Consider the following 14450-nt stretch of genomic DNA (forward strand, 5'->3'; position numbering starts at 1 on the left):
ATGCTAAATCCTACTCCTAAGTGAACTGACTCAGATTACTGAACTGATCTAAACCTGACTGAACTGATAATACTCAAATATATCCAAAACCATTCTGACAATACTGATACTAAGTAAACAACTAAGTTTTTGGGTATTTATAACCCGCGGGACTCGATAACATTAATACTATAAGCATACTAAAGCTTCAAAGCATAATAAGTAGTCATTTTTCAAAATCTAACCATTTAGGCATTTCATCAAACACTTTAACTTCATGAACTTAGGCATGGGGATGATTGAAACATATGGGAATAACATAATCACAACACTAAAACCATACATTGGGGATTTAACATGGAATTTCATGCGTCAAACATGTAAGGGCTATTTTCCAACTAAAATCACTTGCAAACACATGTATAATCGAAATTCATAAAAGCTTCATGAAAATAACTCATTGCAAACATGTAAATTCATGGTTTAAAGCATAAAATAGGTACTTGGACTCCATGGGTGAAAAGGACCCATGGATGATTACAACTTTAATCTTAAAAGAGAATCAACTTGTCTTGAACATTCTTGGATTGGGAAGCACAATTTCTTGGTTTTTTTAAAGAAAAGATAATAAATTTAGAGATTCTTGGGAGGTAGTTAGGGTTTATTTGAGAGAAAATTAAAGGAGAATGGGCAAAATTACGCCAAATTGCTGATAGAAGTCGTGTTATAATGACTTGGATTGAGGGAAAAAGACGCTACTGCCCCTCAGACATTTAAATTCACAACTGAAATGCCGATTAAGGCTTCACTACGATGCGCTAAGGGCCTCATCACTATTACAACACAACGCACCACAATCGCGGTGAGGCTCTGGAATTGAAATCCAAACATGCCTTAATCCTCATCCAAAAATTCTAAAACTTCTCCGAGACATATCTTTTACACCCCTGAACATGAATTAACTCAAAAACTTATGGCTCAAGGTCGGGAAGGTCACTTTAAAAATCTGCGAAGTTAAAAGGCCAAAAATAAAACTAAGTCCCTAACACTTAGCTAAATTTTCAAGTTCTAAGCCCCTTATTCATGTACTTTGAGCTGAGCTGAACTAAGGAAAGTACGGGGTATTAAAATCCAAGACTCACTTCCTCCAAGAAGTTGAAAGGACATGATGAGTTTTCTAGGTTGACTTAATTATATCAGTCGATGTATTTCACAATCCATGGTGATTTCTGAACCAATATTCAAGTTGTTGAGAAAGGATGTTGCTACAAAATAGACAGAAGATTGCCAGCAAGCTTTTGACAAAATCAAGGAGTATTTGTCCAATCCACCCATTTTGGTTCCCCCAGAACTCAGAAAGCCTTTGTTACTTTATTTGTCTGTGTCATAAAATGCATTTGGGTGTGTCTTAGGACAACATAATAAAACAAGAAAGAAGGAGAAAGTTATATATTACTCGAGCAAGAAGTTCACGCCTTATGAAGCCTAATATATGTTATTTTAATGTATATGTTGTGCATTGACTTGGATTGCACAAAAGTTAAGGTATTACATGTGTGCGTATACCACTTTTCTAATTTCTAGAATGGATCCGCTTAAGTGAATCTTTCAGAAACCCATGCCTATCGAGAAACTAGAAAAATGGCAGATTTCGCTAAGTAAATTTGACATTATTTATGTTACTCAAAAGGCGGTGAAAGTACAATCTTTAGTGCGACCATCTTGCTTAAAACCCTATAGATGAAGAGTACAAGCCTCTTAAAACTTATTTCCTAGATGAAGAAGTTCAATTTATTGGAGATATTTCATAAGAATATCCAGGTTGGAGATGTTCTTTGATGGGTCTGCAAACTTCAAAAGAGTCGATATTGGGGCAGTACTAATTTTAGAGTCAGGCAAGCATATCCAATCTCAGCAAAGCTTAGATTTTCATGCACTAACAATATGGCAGAGTACGAGGCTTGTATCCTTGGGCTTAGAATGGCTGCGGATATGAACGCACAAGAACTATTGGTTATAGGAGATTCAGATTTAGTGTTTCATCAAGTACAAGGCGAATGGAGTGTCAAGAACATAAATTTACTTCCATATCTGGAGTGCATAAAAGATTTGCGCAAGAAGTTCATCAAGATTGAATTTAAACATGTCCCAAGAACTAAAAATGAGTTAGCAGATGCATTGAAAACATTGTCCTCTATGATTCAATATCCTAATAAGAATTTCATAGATCTATCAAGGTAAATATACAAGACCAACCAACATACTATCATTATGTAGATGCTAAAAAAGACGGCAAACCCTGGTACTATGATATCAAGAGGTATCTTAAGGAGGAAAACTATCCATAAGGCATAACTAGTATTCAAAAGAGAATACTTTGGAGATTGATAAATCACTTTTTCCTAAACGAAGAAATCCTTTATAGGAGGACTCCAAATTCAAGATTCCTAAGGTGCATCGATGCTCAGGAGGTGACCAGATTGGTCGAAGAAATACATGGGGGCATGTGTAGACCATATATGAATGGTTTTATCTTGGAAAAGAAGATTCTTTGAGCTATCTATTTCTGGATGGCAATGGAAATAGATTGCATTCACTTTGTGCGAAAATGTCATCAATGTCAGATTCAGGGTGATTTAATTCAAGTTCCCCCAAATAAACTCAATGAGACGAGTTCTCCCAGGCCGTTTGCAGCATAGGGAATAGATATAATCGGTCTTATTGAGCCAGTTGCATCAAATGAACATAGGTTCACTTTGGTAGCTATCGATTATTTCACCAAATGGGTATAAGCCTCATCGTACAAGTCAGTAACAAAGAAAGTGGTGACAGATTTTGTTTACAATAACATTATTTGTTGATTTGGAGTTTTGGAGTCAATTATAAAAGATAATGGAGCTAATATCAACAGTGAATTGATGCATGAGATATGTGAGAAGTTTAAGATCACTCATTATAATTCCAGCCCTTACCATCCTTAGATGAATGAAGTAGTTGAGGCCGTCAACAAGAACATCAAGCGGATATTGTGGAAGATGATTGATAACTATAAGCATTGGCATAAAAATTTGCTATTTTCCCTCCTTGGCTATTGCACCACCACTAGGACTTTTACTAAAGTAACACCTTATCTGTTGGTTTATAGAACGGAAGCAGTGTTACCTGTAGAAGTAGAGATACCATCTTTGAGAATTATTTAGGAAGCTGAGTTGAGTGATGCCAAATGGATTCAAAATTGGTATGAACAATGGATGCTAATTGATGAAAAAAGGATTACAGTTTGTCATAGGCAACTTTATCATAATAGAATGGCTAAAGATTTATACAAGAAGGTAAGACTAAGATAATTCAAATCGGGACAATTGGTGTTGAAGAGCATATTTCCACACATAAGTGAAACTAAGTGAAAATTTGTGCCCAATTGGCAAGGGCCTTACATCATTCACCAAGTAGTGATAGACAGAGCATTGATCCTAGTAGAAATGGATGGTGAAGTATGGACGAAAGCTATCAATGCAGCTGTTGTTAAGAGATATTATGTTTAGAAGTCTTTACTTATTTTATTGTAATGTTCTTTTTTCTATGTAATGAAATTATGAATGACCTAGTTCCCTTGGGGGAATACGTAGGAAACCCACATCGGGTTCGGTCTCATAAGTAGAAATTTCCTGAATAATCCTTCTTTATTTGTAATGCAAACTAAGATTGACCTAATTTCCTTGGCGGAGACATAGGCGGACACATCAGTTTCGGTCGCATTAGAAGAAAAATTCAAATTCCTCCTTTCTTATTTCATATGTAATGAACTACATTCGGCCTGATTCCTTTGAGATATGTAGGAAACCCACGGAGGGTTCAATCCCTTAGTTTTATCTTTTTTAAGTGTATTTCATGAACTATGCTCAGCCTGATTCCCTTGGTGGGATACGTAGATAGCCTATACAAGGCTCAGTCTCATTATCTTGGAATGCCATCATCTCTCAATTCAAAGATGGGACAATTTTTAAGGGAATCATTTTGAGAAACGGTCGAGAAGACGTCAAGAGATATTGAAGAATGTGGGTTCAATCAATTACTTGAAAAAAGGGACATGCACTTTGGATAAAGGATGTTCTCATTGTTTCACAATATGTCATAGTTCAAAAGTTTGACAGAATTTCTTTTTACCATTATGCATATTTGCACGTTTTATTTATCAAGTTATTTGCTGCTCTTATTTATTTTTACTTTAAATAGTTTTTAATCAAATGTTATCTTATTATCCATTGGCCAAGATTTGAAATAGGTGGAGTTATGAGTCCAAACAAAGCTGGAAGCATGAAGTATAAAGGGCCAGACTTCAAAGTCAACACAAATAAACCACCCCCAAACTTATAAATTGTCTTTGAGTGCAGGTTTTGAAGAATAGTAGAAGCCAAAAGTTGATAACATTTGCGAGCTTGCGAGGATTACACCTCGAACAGTTTGAATTTCCTTTAAAACATTTAGGAGAAATCATGCCTTTGTAGTAATATTGATTAAATGATTTTGAAAATCTTACAAAGATTTCAAGTGCCCTGCACATGGCTTCTGGCTAGTCTACATAGATGTTTTTTAATATACTGCACAAGTGTTTTCAAATGATTAAATGTACAATACATGACTTTCAATTATTTTGCGTATATGCTCTAAAATTGTCATGCCTCAAATCCTATTGGGGCGGATCGGCACCCGTAACCGAGGAGGCCCGGGAGAATCAGCTCATAACCTTATACTTCCCATGCATACTTCTATGACAACCCAAAATTCAGACAGCATCATGTCGCATATAAAAGAAAATAATCACCTGTATAAGCTCGAGCACACTTATATATGTATATACAATACTTGGCCATTGGATCCATCACGTCTATTAACAAAACACCACCTTGACTGTACATTAGGTCTACAAAGCCTCTAGACAACACAAAGAGTTTAACTAAGGTCGGGACACATCCCTCAATATAACTAACTTCTATACAATACCAAAAATGACTGGATATGACACGAAAAGCCCCAAAGCAAACTGGAGCTCACCAAAAGCAGATGCATATCCTGGCTCCTACTTGTGCGGTGTATGAGCTGAGGTACCTGTGCCTACAGCATGAAATGCAGGTCCCCCATGGAGGATGTCAGTACGAAATATATACTAAGTATGTAAAGCTGTAGATAATCACATATGATATAGGAGCTCAATAGAAATCAGAAACAAGTGAATAAATCATAATAGGAGTGGACCACACTTACTAGAACTTGTGACAACCTGTACATTGTATTTATTCAATCACTTTACCTTCGTTCTTATCATCTTTATAATCATTACTGTACTGTACTGTGACCATTAGGCTGCCTCCAGTACATATCAACTGGGATCGACCCATGATAGGCTTATGCCCCTGGGATACCACCCAATAAGAGAGAACTTCCATCACTTAGTTTAATTAATCTTTGAAATTGTTATTTCGGTCGCCACCATATTTTTGATACTTTGAAACAATGATACATCAATAAGAGATATATAAATAGACCATCAATACAATAACAATGAAGTAAGAACTCATAGGCACATCAATGAAGTATTTTAGAGTCATCAATGCCATAACAATGAAGTAGGAACTTATTGGTATATCAATGAAACGTTTTGGAGTCATTAATAGCACATGGATCTTGTTTGAGTAACCGGATACCTTCTGATATTCATTAGTTCAATAAACATGTAAGATTTGGAAAATAAGTAAGTATTGGAATATCTTGAAACCGACCGAAACCCCTGCTTTTGCCAACATGACAGCAAGCACGGACTGGCAGCAAGGAGTCAATTGAATGATCAAAGCATCAGTTCTTCCACCTGTGGCCTTCTTCGACCACCTTTACACCTTAATATCAAGGAACCGCAAGATGGTTACTGCTTCTGTCTGAATTCGACATCACGTATGTAACCAAAAAAGATGGGCGATAGCAGAACACCTTGCACCCTATCAAATCAAGGAGGAGGACACGAACCCTCCCGATCTTGCTAGCTGGGGGCTCAGTCTTTCAAGATTCAATCTTTCCCCTTCCGATCCAAGGGAATCGCTTTTATAGTAGGAGGTTTACTATGTCCCCAACTTTGGCAGTGGTCTGCCGGCAAGCTCGTTCTGATCTTGGACGCAGTACATTGGAATCCTGAAGCACCACCACGAACACTACCGTGCGTCCGCCTGCGGTGCGGTAAGGCACCACCCTGTTGTGCCAGCAGCCAACTCCGGCGTGTCAGCTTAGGCCCACTCAGAGTGGATAAACTTTCGAGTTTTCAGCAGTTTATGCTAAATGTACGAGGGTTGCCCATGATTATTGTGGGATGCAATGGACTCTATTCAGAGGACTATCCTTGCACGTGCTTATGCCTCAGTCTACAGTGAAGGAGACAAGGGCGAGGCACTGAACATGTTCTACCCTCAACCATAGACCAATGAACAAGTGTATCTATTTATTTGCGACATAAGTCTCAGCTTACAACCGATTAGCGACTGACTTTCCCTCTCTCTAAATAGAAAAAATGCATTTACAAGATAAAAAAGACTTTTGCAGAAATCCTAGAGAAGTCTCGGTCTTCGTCCACACCTAGGACAGGAAGAGGCAATGAAATTGATGAATGAATGAGGGATTCTTTTCTAGCCTAGTTCTTCCACATGAATACCATATGATAAAAAGAAAGACTGATTTACCTGTGTTAAGGATATTGCACTAGAAAGCATTTCTAACCTCGGGATAGGAGGACGTTTATCGAGTTTTTCCATGCAGTCTCTCACCCAGAGAGGGCTACAGATCAGCCCGTGACACCATAATTTATTGAGGTTGATCCCGAAATCACGTAGCAACAATAATGGATGTTTTTTATTTTTACCCTTCTTTGTGTTTGATTCCACGTAATCTTTTTCAAGATCGTTTTGATGTTTTGAGAAAACAGGGCCTAGATTTCCTTTGTTTTCTATATCTGATCCACGCTCTCTTTTTCCTTGACTTGCGGGTTCTTTTGCTTCTTACATTTCAGAAAAACAGAAAGCTTTTTTATAAGAGCAATGGTTTTTTAAACGAGTCATTTTTCTTGGGTGAAAATGTTTTAGAAAATACTTTATTTTTTTCTGCTAAAGAATCTCGATTTGAAAATACCTGAGGTAGGATTACTCAACGATCCTTGTTACCTTAACTCCCTTCTCCTGGGATGAAGCCTTAGAAGGAAAAGTATAGGCCAAAACTTTCACATACTTTTTCTGGCACAAGAACAGACCTTCCTTCTTGCGATCCACCTCAAGGATGAGAAAATGCTTAAGTTCTCCAAGCGGAAGCGGATTGCTAAATTTTGTTTTGTTTGACGGATTTCTTCTACGTAGTCTCCTGGAGCCACTAAATATCCACTTTGTACTAGAAACTCTGCTATCTTGCCATACCACACCAAGACGGATTGTATGAAGAAATTGATTTTCATTTTCGGATCGCCGCTCAAAAATAGGTGGAGTTTGCCCCTTGAAGGATAGTTAAGTGTTGCAATAGGGGTTTTTTTAGCGAACGGGAAGCATTCTCCATGCCAACATAGAAGTCTTTGCAGCTATCCAGAACCAGAAGAGAGCCTTAGGGTGGAAACAAGTTCATTGGTAACGTAGGACATCATACAAAACCATTATGGATCACATGTTATTGAATAACTTTGGAAACTTTCTTAGTATAACAATTGTTCACTTTCATACCAAAGATATGGTATAGAGTATGCTTTACATACCTGACTGTCAACCTTCAATACTAGTCCCAAATGGACTTCCTGTCTTTTCGGATTACTTAACAACAATGAACATATATAGCAATCTAGTATTAGCAACCAAACGTCACAATTCAATTATTTGAATTCACCAAACTAATGGTTAAGTAGTAAGACTTAATTACACCATAAAGGGTGTCACTTTAACCCTCTTATACTCCAATTACATTCACATGCCATGCATATTCATACAACATCCTCCAATATCAAGTTTGAATTTATTTATCCTTCCAACCAATCCATTAAATCAAATTGATCCATAGACATAAATAATCATCAATTCAATAGTATATCACCATATCCACCTTCCATAACTCAATTACCATATCCAACTTCCACAATTCAATACAACCAAACCATGCAAAATAGTCCATAACCCTATTTCCATCACCTTTCAATAACAACCAATATATATAATCCTCTATCACACATATACATATGGAAAAGAACAAAGGCAAACAATATTCATACCTTAGAATTCACCTCTTGATTATGCAATCCTGTTTCCACAAATAATAGGTGCCGTTCGAAGCTCTCGAGATGACAAACGCAGTTATCGGATTACTTTGAAATTTCTACGGTTGAATCAAAAGTAATTTAAAGGTCAACTTTGGCTAGGGTTTGTTCTTTCACAATGATTGATGATGAAAATGAGTTTTTGAACTCATATACATGTATATATACACATATTCCCGTCTATAATATAATAGGAAATGACTAAAATGCCTTTAAAATTTAAATAATGTCAAATCTGTCCTTTGGTGGACTGTTTTGATAAGCTAAAGTATATCGACCATAACTCTTTGCTCCGATATCGGATTTGGGTGAAATTGGTATCGTTGGAAGATAATTCAAAGGGCTTTCATTTCATATAATGTAGGCTACCCAGTTCGTCCTGTACAAGGAGTTATGGTCGTGTGAAGTTTACCCTAAAAATTCGGTTGACCTCAATAGTTTGTGTGCAGGAAATTTTCTTGCACATTTACTATTCCCAAATATCCCGGCCACCGTTTTATAGTTTCGAACGTGCTCGATTATATCCGAAACCTATCCATTTTTGGAAATCTTTATATCGTTGGAAAGCTTATTCAATAACCTTTGCATGAATCCATCGACGGGCAAATTCCAGTATAAATAAAATAAAAAAATTAATTCTATATAAATAAGACCAATACACGTACTTGAATACGCCAATACACGTACTTGAATACGGAGTGTTACAAAAATGCACTGCACATACACACACAAATGCTTTAAAATATGTTAAAATACATTGCACATGGCTATAATGGCTCTGCATAAGCACAAACACATTGCACAATCGCTTTAAATAACTTTAAAATGCACAATACATGGCATTAAATTATTCTGAATATATGCTCTAAAATGCACCGCACATGCAATGCACAAATGTGTTAATATATTTTAGAATGCATTGCACATGACTTTAATAGTTTTTGCATGGGCACAAATGCACTGCCCAATTGGTTTAAGTTATTTTGTACTATGCATGGCTTTCATTTTCTTTCAAAGCACTACACAATTGTTTAAATTATTTGCACTATGCATGCCTTTCATTTCCTTCCAAAGCACTGCACAATCGCTTTATGTTATTTTGCACTATGTATGTCTTTCATTTTTCTTCTAAGTCACTACACAATCGCTTTAAGTTATTTGCACTATGCATGACTTTCAATCTCATCTATAGCACTTCACGATTACTTTCAAATGCACTGCACAATTTTTTTCTAATAATTGCACAAAACTTATGAATTCACCAAACAAGTGCTTTCTAGAAATCCATTGCTTGCAAAAGTTTTTTTTTTTCCATAAATCATTGGCTTAAAGGAAAGCCTCTATCCATCAATCATTCGGCTAAAACTGCCTCATGTTCATAATTTACTTAGTTTAAGGCCTCATTTTCATCACTGAAAGGCATCATTCACATGAGTCATCGCCCTAAACTTCATTTTGCATAAGCTTTGTTCCAGCTTGCAAAACCACATTTGCATAAAGTGACGCTCGAGGCGTTATCTTCATTAATTCACTGAATGCATTTACTATTTATGTACTAATTGCTTTATCTAGTTTAAGTTTTATAGGAACCTTAGCCTAAACGTGAAACTATCTCTATGTAGCGAACTAAGGCTAAGCTAGCGGAATGTCAAGCATCCCTAGCAGCGTCGACGATCAAAGCTCGACTCGACTCAATTTTCTAAATTTCTCATATAACTTCAAATCTTTTCACAAATTTATTCTCATGTTCCAGTGCCATCATAAATCTGAAACTGGAACAAATTTTGAGATTCTCTTAAAATTTTTACTTAGCATAACTGTTGAATTACATCGACCAAATTCTCGTCAAACTCGGGATATGTAAGCGACTCAGAAAACAGGGTGAGGTCGAATTCAGAATCACAAATCGTACCAATTCTAGCTTTACCGTCTACCTTTTCAGGTGTAGACTTTCCATAATCAATCTAATTTACCAATCGAGATAAAATTAGTTCACATTAACATCTTCGCCCAAAGACACTTTTCATCATCTTTGATCTAAGAGGAACAAGTTGTTGACACCCAAATTTTGCTCTTCTTTTTATAAAGTTAATTTCTTGATGCTTAAAATTCTTAAATATTTTTTCAATACATTATCCTTATTTTTTACATTAATACTTTGAAAAATATATTTTTCTTATCTTTGCATCTGATAAATTCGCTCGAAAGTAATAAATAAATATATTTTAAATTGTCATTTCACTACTTTTTTTTCTAAAATGGATAATATATATACATACATACATACATACATACATACATACATATAGATAATATATATACATACATACATACATACATACATACACACACACATATATATATATATAAATGTTAAATTAAGTGAACAAATAAGCATCGTTAAATTAGTCAAATAAAATTGACTTGGAAGAATTAAGTCATTTATCCGTTTGGGCCAATTTTCTTATTTTATTTCAGCCCAAAAATCCTTTTTTAAACCTAAAAACTAAAATGGCCCAACTTCAAATACCCAAACCCCCCTAAACTTAGCTAAAACTAGCCCAAAACCCATCTGCCCCCCGTACCCGACCTGGCCCATCGTCCGTCACACCCTTATCACCCTAACCCTTCACTTTTTCTCCATCATTGAAATGTAACCAGACATCAACAAAAAAATATATGGGTTCCCTCCTTTTCCTTTCTGTAAGCAGCATATTCTACTAGACCACCGGATAATGGAAAATCCGATGGTCTTCAGCCTTATCCTCCACTTTTCCATTAGTCCTGCAATTAATCCTTCAACTTTATATCATTTCAATAGCATTTACCCTAAAGAGATTTCCACTGCCCTGCGACCCCTGCTGCAAAGTTGAAAAGTTGAAGGTCCATTGGGTTTGAGATTGTTAACCTCCTGATTTTATGAGTCTGAAAGAGGGAGCTTCCAAATTTCCCTTTTCCCCTTTTTACATCAGCCAGCAAAGATGGGGAAGATGAGTCCTTTTCCTGCCTCCAATTTTACTCTGTAATTTGGGGTCTTTTTGAGAATCTAAATTTGAATTCTTAAGGCCTCACTTGAGGACCGTTGCAAACTCCTCCTCAAATTTGGCTATAAAAGAGACTTTGGGCTCTCATTTTTGGGGAGCAAGAAAAGCAAGCAAAAAAACAAGAATAACCAAGTAAGGAAATCAGAAGAAGATATTACAATTAGTTCGTATTACTATTTCTATCTCGTTTTCTCTCTCTCTTTTCGAAGTTGAAGTTTGAGTTCGAGTTCAAATTTTCGATGAGGAGCCCCCCTAGTTCGCTGCTCCACACAAAGTCAGCCCTCTTTCTCTCCTCTTTTGTTTATGTCATTCGACCCTTATTATGGGAAGACTCAATCTAATCTGTTTAGATTACTGGCTTTCATATCATTTCTTTATGTGTCACTATTTCGTCAACACGTTTATCTTTGGCGTAGTTACATGTTGGGGAATAAGTGTGTTGGTGTTTAAATCCTTTTTCTAAGTTCTGCCATTTATATCACAGAGTAATGTCGTTAACCAAGTCGTTATTCATTTTTTCTCTCTTAGATACATGAATATAATTTGTTTTGGCTTTCTGATTCACTCAACTTGGTCACTGCGTGGGGTTTGCTTTGTACTTTAAATGTGCAATAATATGTAGATTAGAGTAAACAACAATATGGATTGGAAAGGTTGTGTCTGGTCGAAAATAAAGAGTATGTTGATCTACTATGTAAAATTCATCTTGTTATCTCGTCTCTGTCACTTTCCAGCCGGTCTATTCTTGTTCTGTGAATACGTAAATTGGTTTTGGCTTTAAACTAGATTGATGTTGTTATCTGTTTTCTGGCAAATTGAGTTCAAGAACATGTGTTGACTTGATTGACCTTTATTTCAACATACAGTTCTTTTACGTCTAAACGTACGAATTTGCTCTTCCATCTCACTTTCACCATCTTTTCTGTTATCTCGTCTAGATTTCGTGAACATGTCGTCTTGTGTGAAGTCGTACCAAAATTTGAAATGTTGTCGTAGACTCTATAAAAAATGGTGTTGTATGTATGTTGCTTACCCCGTTTTAGTATCACCTAAGAATCAAATATAGATTCATCTTAAGTTTCTGTCGTTTTACTGTATGTGTCCGTTTCATACCTAAAATACTCCATACATGAATAACCCATTCCCCTTTTGTTGTTTATTAATGAATACGATCCTGTGGAGACTTGGAAGGCTATGCTCCATTAGGCACCTTGTTGGTGTGTCTGGTTACTTTCTTTGAGTTAAGGAGCATAATCTGATTTTCCTCATTTATTACAGCCACTTTTTGTTTCACTGTTTCTCTTTTTGTTTCTTTGTTTTCGTTGTTTGTTTTCTGTAAAGTAAACCAACAACAATGACATTCATGCCTTATATTCTGTAGTTGTAGTTTTGTACTTGTGTTTTACCTTTGTTTAGCTAACATTTTAAAGTGTCCCAACTGGAAACACTCTATGATATACTAACCTATCGCCAGGATCCTTTCCTGTGTCTTAACTATTCTTCAACATCTAATTATAATTTTATATCATAGTAGCAGAAAATATTAACCAAGCTGTAGAAATTTTGTTTGTCGAGATAAGCCATAGACATCTCTATAGGGCAGCATGCTCCTCTAAAATTTTTCTGTCCAGTGAACGTCTTTAGTGTCCTACTTGTTATTTTTGTAGATTGAGTTCTAGAAAGAGTATGTGAGTTATCCCGTCTTGTTTTGTTCATCACCTATTCTATCTCGTTTATACCATAGAGGCTGTTTACAAGTGAATATGAAATGTGTACGTTGGTTGGTTGATAATATGGGTTCAAATCACTGTCAGAATAGTATAAGAACAAAAATGATTCACATTTCACATATTAGCTGTTCGATGAATCTTTGCCAAATTGTTTATAGTTCGGATTGTCATTTTAAAATCTGAAGCTAATCCCCCCCCTTCCTTACACTTTAGTAAAGCCGGTTTCTTCCCTTATTCCTGTCATTTATAATATTTGCATGTATCGGTTGATTGATTTCTTTTAAAATACAAAGTTCATTAACTTACTAATCTAGTTCATCTTAGCTGTCAAATATATTCAACAACAAAATGTTTGAGATCGTTTTGACATCGATTTGGTTGTTTTTTTCTCTTTTAGACGTGGTATGGATCACTTGAATATGTATTTGTTTGGCCTACAATATGTTGACTGCTTGATCTTATTACAGAAGGATTCTTAAAAGGTCTGAGATTTGACGAAAGCTTGCTTTCGATCATGGAATGTTATAACTTCTTCTTTTGCTTGAACGCATAAATGTGACTACACATTGGGTCAAATATATATTCTGTTGTTGTGTCACTACATGATCAACTTGCAAAATAACTTGAAAATGTTGTGTCGTTTAAAGGAAACTACAGGATCCTCAGAAGAAAAATAAACGTGTGTCCATGGAGTTAAATCTGGATCATGTTTCAAACTTCTGTAGTATATTTATATTTTCAAAGATATTGAGTTCATTGAAATTGTTGTGCTCACTTGATAGCTTTAAAGGATTCTATGAACATGGATTGTATCTTTACCTAGACTACGCATGTTGTGGGAGTTAAACATTAGTTTCGAACTCATATACGTTCAGATTTGCTGTGATGTTTGTGAAAGTGATATGTTAGATCTCTTTTGCCTAGAAATTGTCCTTTGCTTGGAGTTTATGATGCTGGTAGTTTGCTAATCGAGCCATCAATGTTTGTCAAGAAGTCTAAATAACACTAAAATACCGACTATATTTTATCTTTGACGCCACTCTAAAATACAAGATACGAGCCTGCAACCACTGTCAATTTGGTCTGTTCATTAGTGCCTTTTGGGGGAGTCTTGGAGAGTTGGAAATGGAGGCTTTGATATTATTTTCAGTATCTTTGGAATGGTGAGGTTCCACTATTTTGCTCATTAGCGTACTTTTTGAACCATTGATGTAAGGTTCTTGCAAGTTAAGTTTATATATCATGGGCTACTGTAGTTATAACAAGCATTAGAAAGGGGAGATGTGGTGTTAGTTATAACTTAAAAGGATTTAAGTTACATACAATATCATTGTATGTAATATGGTTTACCTTCCTTATTTTTGAAAT

At 35.9% G+C, this 14450-nt stretch overlaps 1 long non-coding RNA gene across 1 annotated transcript in view; it reads left to right on the forward strand.

Moving 5' to 3' along the window:
* Nucleotides 1-10892: 10892 nt before the first annotated feature.
* The window catches only part of LOC124900115, a 7499-nt gene continuing 3941 nt past the window's right edge, over nt 10893-14450 (forward strand). Inside the window, exon 1 of the long non-coding RNA XR_007057859.1 lies at nt 10893-11626. This is a non-coding gene — a long non-coding RNA (uncharacterized LOC124900115). The remainder of the gene's footprint in view (nt 11627-14450) is intronic.

The sequence above is a fragment of the Capsicum annuum genome, chromosome 7 (genome assembly GCF_002878395.1).
Source record: "Capsicum annuum cultivar UCD-10X-F1 chromosome 7, UCD10Xv1.1, whole genome shotgun sequence".
Lineage (NCBI taxonomy): Eukaryota > Viridiplantae > Streptophyta > Magnoliopsida > Solanales > Solanaceae > Capsicum > Capsicum annuum.